The sequence below is a fragment of the Drosophila takahashii genome, chromosome 2L (assembly GCF_030179915.1).
Source record: "Drosophila takahashii strain IR98-3 E-12201 chromosome 2L, DtakHiC1v2, whole genome shotgun sequence".
NCBI classification, from domain to species: domain Eukaryota; kingdom Metazoa; phylum Arthropoda; class Insecta; order Diptera; family Drosophilidae; genus Drosophila; species Drosophila takahashii.
Genome location: NC_091678.1, coordinates 17089333 through 17102805, shown reverse-complemented (window position 1 = coordinate 17102805; position 13473 = coordinate 17089333). Strand labels below are relative to the sequence as shown.

The following is a 13473-nucleotide window of genomic DNA, read 5'->3' as shown; positions in this document are numbered from 1 at the left end:
TGCAGCTGCGAAAGTTGACTAAATAAATAGTTACGAGTGTTTTGGGGGAGCAGGAGAAGCGGGATTCGGGGACCAGTGGGAGGTGGGAGGCTAAGGCACTCTCCACATGTCGCGCACAATTGCCACTAATTTAACGCTGGTTTTTCTTTCATTTTCCCTCTTGGCGCTGAGCTTTCTTATGCTTAAATCTGCCTCCAAAGCTGACACTTTGTGCTGCTACTTACACACACATTACACTCGCACTTGTGTGCCCGCAGATACAGATGTGGCTGGAATGGGACCACACTTGAGAGCATTACTAATCTGTGTCTTTTTATAAAGCCACGCCATGGCGAGGTCAGGCCCCAGAAGTCGACGGCAGAGCAAAGGCAAAAGCAGAAGCAGCAGCATCAGAAGTAGCAAAACATCCACGACAACGACGATGATTCGTCGGCAAAGTATCTCTAATGAGACATAAGCACAGAGCACTTCAGTGCCCAACTAAGTTGGACATCTCTCTCGGATTCTCGGGACACTCTCTTTTCTTTTTAATACCCTAGATAAGGGGGTATTCTTTATAGAAGCTTAATCACACTCAGTCGTTTGACTAAGAAAATAACATTCATCTAATGGTACCAAAGTATATATTTTCTATAATATACCTAATTCTATAGGTACATATGTTGATTACTTGATGTTCTTAATATTCGTTTAGTTTTCAATCCTTGGTTTCTTGCCATTAAATATTTAAATCTGTTTTAAATAACCAAATATTATTAATCTAAAAACAAAAAAATATTTTTAGAAATAATATAAATTATATTTTTAATGAATTTATCTGTAGTTATTTTATTAATTTTTCATGTGTTTTTTTATATTTAGTAAATTTGATTTATTTTAAGGTAGATTTTTAAAATTCAGGGCAACTAATTTTTATCAGTGTGCAAATAGTTTTGTTATAAAAAGTTTAAAGTTCAATGTCGGTATTTCCAGAGCCTCTCGTTCCGTTCTTCAAGGGTATTTCAAGTACCAAATCTCCTACCTAAAGATTTCTTGTACCTTTTCTAGGCATTTGCTTTGGCCAGGGGAAATGTCGCTTTGTGGACAATATATGTAACCGAAATTATTGTAGGCGTGCCCAGCGACTCCCCGGAAAGCCCTCTTCAGAATATTACCTAAGAAATAAAACATTTCTCAGGCGGGTGACAGATAGCAGATAGTTTCGCGGATCGGGGGGATATATAGTAGTGGGAATGTGCATTGTAAAGATCTGGAAATCAACGCTGAGGCCCCAACCGGCGATAAGAATCTCAAGTGCAAAGCAGCCAGCGAAGCGTTCGACAAAAAAGCCAAACACACAGATACACACAGCTAGAGATAGAGATACAAATACAGATAGGGAAAAGTATCTGCTACTGCTGCTGTTGCTGCTGCTTCTGCTGGCTTTACAGCCTCAATAGTTGGCTGCTATTTGAATAAGTATTTTTCATTGAATTTCGTTTCGTTGTGGAAATTTTCAGTGCTCGCAGAGTGAGAGAGGGAAAAAAACTAGTAATTAAGATGCACGAGGCAAACAGCGGAAGCGAAAAGATGGCGAACCTCTGCTCAAATTGTGGGCGGCTCGATGGGAGGGGGCGTGGCGGGGCTGCTGGAAAAACTCGTCGAGCGTTTCACATGAACAATTCGTGGCGATAATTTATAGAATAAATGAAATGCACTTCATGGCAAACACACAAAAAAGAAAAACGTATAGTATACGAAAAACCTCCGTCGTCGCCGTCGTCCAAGTCCGTTCCGTAATTAATCTATCTGCGGTTTTTGACGTGCTTTGAATAGTCGCTGCGATTATGGCTCGCTGATCATCATCATCAGCATTAACATTAAAATCAACATCAACATCTCAACTCATCATTGTGTGGGCTTACCACAAAAGGTACCGAGCTTATTAGATGCCACCTTCTTTTGACTTATGACAAAACAGCAAAAAATATATGTACAAATACATATAAACGACGCGACAGGCAAAAGAATGCAACTTAATTTGTATGCCAAAAAATTATAATAAAAGAGACCAAAACAAAGCAAAACAAAGCGAAGCATAACGAAACGAAAGAAGCGACAAGTCAAACAAAAAGTTGAGCACTCAACAAAGGAACAGCAGACAGCGAAATGTCTGCGAGTCTCTCGGATTCGTGTTCGTTTTCGTATTCGTATTCGGACTTCAAATGAAATCAAAAGTGCAAATGACAACAAAAGACAGGAATCGGGGGACTCAGGTTTACGAGCAGGCCGAGATTGAAGAAGATTGAAGAGGATTCCAGCGGCGGGAAGAAGTATTGGTTAATGAGAGCCAGCAAAAAGTCTGAGATACAAGTACAATGCCACGACGAAGAAGAAGAACCACCAGAGAAAATCTTTGAGCGAGGTGGTACTGGATGATACCTATTGATTAGCATATTGACATATTCAGTGGGTTCGAATAGGGTTCACTCTTGTTTGGAATATTACTTACCTCCATTTTGTCACACTATTAATGTTTCCTAAAATAGGCATTATATCTTAAGTACATAAAAGTACACATAAAAGACCTATCGACTTAAGTTACATTTTGGTATGATTAGAAAAAAATACGACAAATTCCTAAAAATATTTAAGGAATTAAACGAATTTAAATTCCTCAATACCAGTAAAAGAATAAAGCATTCTCCAAAAAAAATCAAAAAAATTAGCAAAGCTTTTTCTAAACATCTTTTTTCCAGCTTTTATTAAAATTAGGTTTATTGACTCAAGTGAAGATTATTTTATTTGAACACGTTTCTCCCTCAAATATGAAACCCACATGGTTTGAGTTCTTTTGTCTAAACTTATTTAAACTGTTTAGTCCTCATAATGTTGACTAAGATATTTTGTGCAAACTTATTTCAATTGTCTAGACTAAATTACCTGTTATTGTGTTAAGAAATATCTACAAACTCTTTTGTTTTAATTTGTTGGTAATGAATTAATTTTTCACGAATTAGTTTTTTCCAACATTTGTAGCTTTTTCACTTAAATACAGGGTAGCACTTTAAAATGTAAATCATTGTGCGCAAAAAGTGAACAACAAAATCAGCAGCACCAACAAAAAAGCCAGCGCCAATAATCAATTGAAGTGTCTGTCTTGGATTTTATTTTTTTCGGGGCGTTGATGGGAATGGGAAGTGGAGGTGGTGGTGGTGGTGATTGTGGTATTGGTGGGGCGCTGGTGGTTCGGTGGTTCTGCTGCGACTCGGTTTGGTTAGTTACCGCCAGCGGCGACCACATAAAGTGGAAGACAAGTGGCGGCATGGACAAGTGCCATAGAAATTGCGATTGTCTGCGGGTGTGTGCGAGTGTGGGGATTGGGGATTGCACAAGAGCCAAATGAAAAGAACGCAATGCAAACGCAAGACACCAAAAAAGCAATGGCAAAGGAGGTAGAAGCACAAGCAGAACAAGAAGAGGATGGAAGGCAAAGGCAGAACTCAAGCACGCACTTCAGACGCAAAAGAGACGGACGGAGTGCCAAACGGACGGACAGTGAAGACGGACAGCGGTACAAGAAATGCCGGATGGGCTTTTTTTGCCTCACCTTTAGATACTCTTTCTGTTAGGTTATTCCTGAGATTTACATATCTAAAAGATATAACAATATTAAGCAGTTTGTCGCAAAAATTGTACTTTTTAAAGATTTGTTAAAAAAAATGGTAGATGGTATTTAATTGTAGCACCAGGAAATAAAAAAGAAATAAATAAATAAAAATACTGAACATTAAAATATTAAACAAAAATTCCACTAACTCGAATTCCTATTATCTACATTTTTATTTAGTAATCTATTCTTATTCACATTGCCCCATGAACAATGAGAGAGACTTACTTTGGAATACTTGAAATATTGTTATATGAAATAAAACAAAAATTTTCAGAAATGGCTAACTCATGATACCCCATTTGCAAAGGGCATTAAAAAGATATAGACAAGGCACAGGCTATTTTATAGCTGCCTGCTGATGAATGACTTGGGCGGTTGGCGTTTAAGGAGGCGGTACTGCGGGGGCGTCAGGTACGGAAATGTCATTTGAGCCATTGGAGTCGATGACGATATAGATGACGATAATGATATTGACGATGATGACGATGACGAACTACGTCCATCTACGAGCTCTTGTTGTGCACGTTCCATCGTTCCGGGGTCCAACCATTACACATGCGAACTTTCAATAGTACAAAGGTACGAGCAAAAAAAACCAAGAGGAGGAGCACAGTCACCAGTTACCAGTTCAAGTGTTTTTCCAGAAGCAGAACAATCGAGGTGGAAGAAGCAGCAGCGGCGGAAAATATTGCAAAAAAAATTGTGTTACGAGTACGAAGAGTTAATGAAATTATGTAATTGAGTCGACGAGCTTGAAATGACAAAGGAAAACTATCATATGTATTGTGAAAGATGTTGAGTGTAAAAGGGAAAATCAAATTTAAGGTAATACTTAGAAGTATCTTTTCCAATAAATGTAAATATATTTTAAAACTTAGGGATTTTGTTTCACCAATGGATAGAAATATTCTAATTTCATTGAAAGTGATAAATTTAATATCCACCGCCGCAAAATAAATGCTTTAATTCCCCCACTCCAATGCCGAAGCTCGGAACCCTCAAGAACAGAAAAAGGCATTAAAATAATTCACTTCCCCCATCGCAATTAACGCCATGAAAACATTTGCAATGTCAACTCGAGACTTGGCTGCAATCCATCAAATCGAAAGATTCAATGCGAGCAAAATGAAGAAACAGTGGCGATCGGTTGAGAAATGGGAGGGGGAAAGAGATAAGTATAAACTTCCCATAATAGCGCTAATTGTATGATATTTAAAGTTGATTATTAAGCTGCCACTCAGAGAGCAAATAAAGCGCATTTAACAATAAAACAATTAGCTTTAGTAGTTTTTGTATATCAATAAAACATAACAGCAATTAAAATGTCACTGGCGAAAAATCACAAACGACTGCAGTCGCTCGTCCGCTCGCACATACAGATATATCGATACATAGATACAGATACATTTGTATCTGGGAAGCTCTTGGCATTGCAAAAAGTTTGTATTTTCGACCGACTACATGTTCGTCTGGACGGACTTCTGCTTCCAGTTTCGCCGTAGCCGTACTTTTATTTGTACGTATGTATTTATGGTTGTGTTTATTTTAATTTAATTGCCAATGATACGCGTCATTCAAACCTCGAAGCGATACATTACTGATGACGACTACGATTGACCACGACTGTGATGTTATCTATAGTAAACATAGCTATATTATGGATGGAGTTGAGTTAGGAGTGTTAAGCGTATGATGCGGGGGATTTTTGTGTTCTATGATACACTCATAGAAATTTTTACCTAAATACTAGAAAAGTCGCCCTAAAACCGCGGTCGCCCTAAAGCTACGAAAAATTTTCTTATTATACGGGTGGCTAGCCCTAAATATACGAAAAATCGCCATGGAAAATATTTTTTAGGGTTAGTTTTTCCAAAAAGGCCAATTTGCCCTGTTTTTTAGGGCGAAATTTTATGACGCAATAAATGGATACATACATGTAAAACATGTTATATACATGTGTGTGTAGTTGACAGGTCAAGACAAGTGAGTAAGAATGGGTAGCCCAGCGGTCTAAGCACTCGCACTTTCAGCTTTGCTGTTTGAAAATACAGGTCGTGGGTTCGATTCCTGTGTGAGTCAACACTTTTTTTTTTTATTACAGTTTTTATTACTAATTAAGTTTTTTCGTCCGCGTGTTAAATTTAAAGTAGTCTTAAAAACCTAAATACATATGGAAATTCTGAGTTTAAAGACTAATTTATGTTAAGCATGCGAGGAAACGGCCCGAAGTATCCCAGTCACGAGCAAAAAAATACAATTTTTTGTTTGTATAACTTAGACCGCAAGAAAATAAGATGTGTACAGGGTTTGTACGTTGCATAGCGCGATGGGACTGTGGTGCAGCGCTAGAGCGTTAGACTCCAACTCGAGAGGCCGTGGGTTCGAACCCTCGTAAAAACACCTAACGTTTTTCTCAAGTAAGTTGTTTTTTCTCCTTATATATATCTTCTTAATTCGATTACAAAGATGATTTTTCAGTTATAACCGGCGGTTATACAAGTCTGCTGCCTCCTGCCCCCAACAGCATCGTCCGGTATAGCGACAATTCAACAAACAAATTATCTGAAACGATGTGCGTGTGTATGTGTGTGTATGGTGTTGAGTCCAGTTCCCAGGAAATATCAACACACACACACACCATCATTGAAAAATTAATTGATTTTTTTTTTGCTTTTTTTTGGTATTATTTTTATGGCGATTCGCCCTAGATTTGTTGCCTAGTCGCCATTGACCCCCGTTTTAGGGCGAATTTCCCTGTTTTTAGGGCGATTTTACCGGAAAATTTCTATGAGTGTACTGCAAAAGTTAGAGTGATATTAGCGATAGGATTGGTGGTTATTTGAATAGGGGATTTTATTATGGAACTTTAAGATTATAGGTTGGTAAAAATTAGTATTATTATATATAATACCATTTTTAATAAGAATGATTAGATTAAAAAGTAATTTTTTTAGCTCAAAGTAACTTTTTCTAATAAATATTAAGATTTCTAGATTTAAGGAGCATTTCGGATTCGATCACTTTCCATAAGTTTCCCTATGCGCTTTTATTTTATTGGTCATTGCTTGTTTATTTCCAAATTGTTCGACACTAAGCGGTAGCAGACGAACCGATAGCACATGGAATGACACTCATGGGGCCACTTTTGATAAAGTTTCCTTGGTTCGGGCGGAACGATGGATAACTTAAAGTTGCATTTCGCTGTTCGCTACAATTGAAATTCAGTTAGCTTTCAATTTGAGGCTCGCCAAGAGCGTTCGGCTAATGCTGCTGATTCAAATTCAGGCTTGATAAATTGTTTGACAGCCCATTGAAGCGTGTAATTTTTTCGCATTGTTTCACTTGCCATTAGAAATGAGTTTGTAGTTTGTTGGGGAGATCGATCTATCGCTGGCAACCGATCTCGCTGGCTTTTCTGTCTTTGTGCGCTGGGTGTTAGATTTAATTTATGGCGCAACACAAACGCTCCATGCTCTACATATTCCGGCTACCAGTTGGTTAAAGGTGTGCCGTGCCGCCCCATCGCCGTGCAAAGAGGGCACTGGAAATGTTTGGGTCAGAGACAAACATCATCCACCCATTCCACGCGGTTCGATGCCATCCCATCCAATCGCTAATTGTCATCGACACGGGTCTTTGTTGTTCTGCAGCTGACTGAAATGAATGGATGGAAATTGGGGATGGGCACCGGGAGCTTCTGTTATTTGTGCACTGTGAGAAAATCGATCGAGAAAGGATTTAAAATTCGGCAATACGGAAATTCAATTTTAATATACGAAATACTATCTATTTTTTGTGATCCAAACGGATCTCTAAACGTTCCACCAATATATGAACACATTGTTAAATATTTTTTTTCCTTTTGAACTACAACATGATATATTTCTTGCGGTGATCTTCTGCCGTTGTTGAAGTTCCTATAGCTGATGATCTCCATTCCATGGCAATTGCCTATCTGCCGAAAATTATCAGTCAGCGACTGAATGACCTCGCCTTTGCCCATCTCTTCTTTTATTTGGTTCTTCTGCTGCTGCGACTGGCTTCGCATTTATTCAATTTATTTCTATTGCCGCCGCTCTCATATCGTGCGGTTTTGTGCCGAGTTTCGTGTTGAGTTGAGTTGAGCTAAGTCGTCTTCTTTAACATCTCCTTGGTCTTTGGCCACAATTGTCATTGTACTAATTCCATTAAATGATGGCGACTTGCGTGCTTTTGTAATTGAAGTGCTCGTACAAATGGAAGAGGAAGCAGCAAAGGCGGCAGTAAAAGCAGAGGAAGCAGTACAGTCAAACGTCGATATGTGAAAAGTACCCTTAAAACTATAACATAAATATACCATATTTAATAACTAAATTATTGCAACACTACAAGTTTCATTTTTTAACGTTACTATATTCTAAATTTTTAATAAGTTAAAAAATAAAATGTGAGACTGACGCGGCTATAAGATTAGGATAGCATATAATGCGCAGTCCTCTAGGCTACCACTTAGGTTATATAAAAAATTTCAGAAAAAATCGTACTTTCTAAAAAGTACACAAAAGAATACGATAGATAATATTGTTAAATTTTCTTATTTGGTAGAAACATATTTCTGAAAAATAAAAAAGTTTTCCTTAATTTCAAGGCGATTTATCTGGTTACTTTCTAACTTTTGTGTCAGTTTTTGTTTAATTTAAATTTAAACAGAAATCTATCTTAGAGAGTCTTTACAGTAAAAGCAGAGCATCTTCAGTGGGACAAAGCATCAGCATACGTAAAGTGGAGCTGGCGAAGAAAACTTGGACTTATAGACAGAGGCTTTTCAGAGGGAAAAGCAGGGCCGGGACGGAGGTGGCAGTAGTGAATAGTGACTGAAACCGAGACAGCGGTCGAAAAAGAACAGCTCAATGACTGAGCCACGCCTCATTGAGCGCACATATGCGTGCTCGAGTGTTCGGTCTGCTCCTCGCATTGAGACATTCGACGCCATCGATGTTGCTGCTGTAGATGTTGCTGCTGATGTTGCCGCCGTACATGTTGCTGCTGGGTCGCTCTTATCAGTTGTTTGAAATTCCTTCAAGAACGAGGGGAAGTCTGGCACTGGGGCACACCGAGGATGTGATACTCTTCTTTTATGTGTTTATGGTTAAAATTCGAAATACCTTAAAATGGACTAGTAGTCTTAAATAATAAAAATTATTTAATTAGATTTTTACTTTAAAGTTTACTAAATATAAATATATTTCTTAAGACATTAATTTAATTTAAGCCTGCCGGCTATTTCCACTTCTCACGCGTTTTGCCCCGTCTTCTAACCTCTTTTTCACCCATTTTTCTTTGCTCTTGTAACGAATGCTTATCGTGAGGGCAAAAGCAAAGCCAAAACGAGGCCGTCGTTGTTGCTGTTGTAGAATGCAATTTTCTAATATTTTGCTTTTTATTCCGCTTTTTTGCCATATATGTATGTGTGCACTTGTAATCACCATTAAAAGCGCTTGAAACTTTCTGCTCGCTTCCTTTGAGTTTCAGCCACCACCCCCTGACCCTGCACCACCCCACTACTCAGCCACCCACACATATTTACTTATGTAACCAGCAGCAATATCTCCCTCCCCTCCGCCAAATCACCAAACTGCAGCTGCTCAAGTTCTAATGAATATGTTAAATCTGACCTAATTTTCGAGCGAAAAAAAATTACAAAATTGTGCGCTTAAATGCATTCGCATAATTAGATGCAGCACAAAGGGGGAGGGGGCGGAAGGGGGCGTGTCGTCAGTAATGCGTGCATTTAAAGTCATGGTGTGGGGCGCAAATGTCTGGGGTTAAGGGTAAAACGTTGATACGAGAAGGCGTTATTTTCAGTCAATTTCGCGTGGAAAAGTTTGAAAGATTCATGAAAGAACTATTTTTGTTTTTAAACATTTTAGGCATATATTTGGAAAAGAAAATTCCATGTACCCAAGGAAGAAAGTTGGGCAATAAAGATTCAACTTTTTCACTAAAACTGTTTACTAACAAGTTTTTCGAATTTTTTAAAAAAGTTTAGTAAAATGATGTATAAAGACTTGAAAGCTCTTAGGAGTTTTATTAAATTGCTTTTTTAATTTCAAATTATTATTATTATTTATTTTACTTGACCAAAAACGACTAATACGTTAGGCTCTAACCGAAAAAAATAAACACGTGTCGTTCTCAACCACTTTTACCTCCCCTAATATTCCCGCAGCGGCAATTGGAAAACAATTCACTTGAAGTCAAAGAAAAACAAAAACAATCAAAGAACAAACCAAATTAAAAAGCAATTCCCGGTAAAGAAATGCCATTCGAAGTTCCGAGCTGTAACCAAGTGGTCAACGCTTACAAGCTATCAAAAGCATCCCTACCACCCCATAAAATGTCTCAATTTTGCGCTCGACAAAACTCCAAAAGCAGGCCATATAATAAACACATAAAAGTAAATAAAAATCGCAATAAAAAACAACAAGAATACAAAATATCTAACGAACAGAAAATGGACAACCCGATGCGGAGATGATGAAAATATTGGGCATTGCCAAAAATACAAAAAAATGGCTTTTTGTGCCACAACAGCAATAAAGTCGAAAAGCAGTTTATCAAATCTCCACGCACCGAGGGGGTGGGATTTTGTGTGGTGGGGAGTGTTTTTCTGGAGTGATGTCTCCCTGTTGCCACAAAACAAACAACAACAAAAGCCCCTGACGATTACGCATCGTGTGTCGCCGCCAATTCCCTGACCAAACAAACAAAGAAAAAGGAAGAAAAGCGATTTTTTAATACCCTGGAAACATTAAATATAATTTATAAGATTTTATTTGGGAAGTTTTTTTTATCGTAAAACGTTATAAAACTTTAATTAAATATTTTTATTAGTATTTAATCAAAGTATAATACAAATTATTTAAATTTATCTCACTTTAAATAAATTCCTGGCTAATTAATTAAGACAAATCTTTAAAATTGTATATTCAGTAAAAAGATTCAGTTTACTTCCACGTTTCATGTTTCTCCTCGTTTTAAAATAAACTTACTTTTAACAAACAATTAAAAGAATACTTACAAAAATTCCTCTTGGCGTCGCAAACTTCCAGCCAATTTCATGGTGCCATTTGTAATGGTCTCACAGCATCAACCCAGTCCCCAGGAAACTTTTGCCGCTGTCTTCTCGTCAAAAGGACACGCAACCGCAAATTGCGGGGGAAGTAACAGCCGAACTGATGCTGTAATGAAAAAAGCGTTAAATGTCTTAATTTTTCTTGGTTCTTTGGGGAGCACCGAGTTGCTCAGTTAGAGAGTGAAACGCATGACAGGCAATTTTCACAAAAGTTTTTTTAAGAAACTGGAAACTTGGCGAGGGGTGAGAATAAAAGGCAGTGCCCAATGAGCCGCACAAATGAGCAATGGGTCAGGCGGGCCACTTGTGTGGTCAGCTTTTGGTTTGAATTATTGACATTTGTGTCAACCCCCGCCCTTCCCCAAAGAAATTCTGTGGCAACGGTTCCAATTTCTGTGGCGACAGCTGAGAGGGCTTCGATTATTCGGAGTGCCATGAGCACTGGCTATTTGAGGAATTCGTGCAATTCGAAGAGACTTCTGTTCGATTCTGTCTCTTTCCCTATTTGTGTTTGTGGTTAATCGGAATTTTTCATTGGCGAGGAATGCAAATGAAATGCAAACGCCAAAGAATAGCTAAAGTGTTGATAAATTATTTGGCTTAAATCGCAATAAAGGCATTTATGTTATTTCATTATATTAATGAATAATTTAATTGGAGTTGAGGGGAATTTATTTTTGTCATTAATGTATAAATATTTAGTAAATAATTAATACTAATTTAAATAACTTATACAAAACATCATTATACGGAAACGTTTACAAGTTTGAATTAATGAACATCGTAATTTCTAAAATATATTTCAAAATGGTAAAAAAAATATAAATTAAAAATAATAATAAAGTCAGGCTTTATTGTTCCAAAATCTTTTATTACTCGTACAGAAAGTATTATGACCATTTTGCGTCACTGAAAACCAAATAAAATTTGTTTATTTTCTTTATGATTTTTATTGGCTGCCATATTATTTTATTTATATTTAATGATATCATTAATTTGAATTAGCCGATAAGTGTGCAAGGCCCGAATGAAATAAGAACAGCTCAAGCGCTGGGATTATCGTGCTATAAAAAATTCGCGATGACTAATTTTGGTTTTGGCTAACTTTCCGTTTCGCCCTGAACCCTCTGCAATTGTTAACAATTATTGTGCGTGTATACATGTATATTTCTCTGTATATCTGGGCTTTTTTGTTATGGCAACAGCTGCTGGGTGCTGCGGCGGCTGTTGCAGTCCGACAATAAATAAACAGCGGGCCACTTGAAATTGGATCGCCAAAAAAGAAAATTAAACAGCGAGACAGACGGCAGCCATAAAGGCGCACACACAAACACGAAAACAAACACTCACCCATGGAGTTTTCACTTTTCTGACACTTGACTTGACTTGGTTTGGCCAGGGTCCGAAGTCGGTTGACCCTGCCCCTCCACGCCGCCCCATGCGATGATGTCACAGCAACTGGCCATAATAACTCATAAATGAAAAGTGAAAATCGTGAGGAGGCCCTGCCTTCTGCTCGCCGTAGAAAGTTGCGCAAATTCTTTGGCCCTGAGGGATCGGGATCGAAGCCGGGGTCTGGGGCCCAACGTAAATATTTGTTGAATTGTCACGCTTCTTTACATCATCAGCATCTTGGGGCCGATGATTGTCATCGGAGTCATCATCGGCGGCCCTGTCTTCACCTTCATTCCGGCCGCATCCTGCGTACGTTTTTGAGGACAGCTCTCGATTTGTTTTATTTTATATATCATTCGGCAAGTGATTTTGTATACTCTATTAATGCAGGAATTGAGCGAATTAATAAAATAAAATTGGAATAAAATTGTAAGAAATTTATTTAATTGTTAAGAATTTAGTTAAATGAGTTTTCTTTGTATAACAGCTTGTAAAGCAGAGTACAAATGATTTATAAATTATTGAATTTAAAAAAAATGTGTTTAAATCTAAAAATATATAAATCATGTTTTATCCTTAAATTAACCCGTCTTTCTTGAATATTTAATTTCTTCTATTAAAGAGTAACCTAATTTCGTGGAACCTCAAAATATTTATTACACAAGATTTTTGTATCTATGGACTGCACATTCCGGCACTTACGTTCAGTTGACGCCCCAGTGTTAAATTGTATTTCAGATCTACACCGAATCCGTATCTGAATTTGAGTTGGCAGCTGAAGTTGAAGCAGAAGCTGTTGCTTTTGCTTTTTCGTCTGCTGTTGGCTCGCGGCAATTATGAAACGGCAGGCAGCAGACGGCAACTGTCGTTGACATTGATAAAATCGTTGGACGCGTGCTGCGCCCAGACGACAGATCCGCGGGGATACGGCGACAATCTCAGATGCGGATGCCAGAAGGTGGAAGCCGAAAGTTGGTGGAAAAACATCGGTGCTGCGGTGCAGACGGCATCAAAACCACTTTCCGCCGGCGGCACAAAAACGTTTTTTCAAGCGACTTTTGCTTTCATCGCGACAGACTTCGACTTCTAAGAAAATTGCTTCGATTGACCGAGTGCCATCCACACACTCGACACGTAAGTTGTCTGCATTTGCTAAGCATAAATTTCTAAGCTTCTATGGTTCTTTTTCCCAGACATTCACTTCTTAGTTGCTCAGCTTTAATTTATGTTGCAAGAATTTTCCCGAGGGTCAAGTAGCAGACAGAAATCGAAAGTTGTAATCTGCTTATATGGATAAGTTATTCTTTGGTTT

General features: G+C 38.0%; 1 protein-coding gene across 1 annotated transcript in view; it reads right to left on the bottom strand.

Moving 5' to 3' along the window:
- Positions 1-10733, bottom strand: part of LOC108067941 (zinc finger protein 236) — a 66597-nt gene extending 55864 nt beyond the window's left edge. The window contains exon 1 of the mRNA XM_070218078.1: positions 10713-10733. The gene's annotated coding sequence lies outside the window, so the exon portion shown is untranslated. The remainder of the gene's footprint in view (positions 1-10712) is intronic.
- Between the last annotated feature and the right edge of the window lie 2740 nt (positions 10734-13473).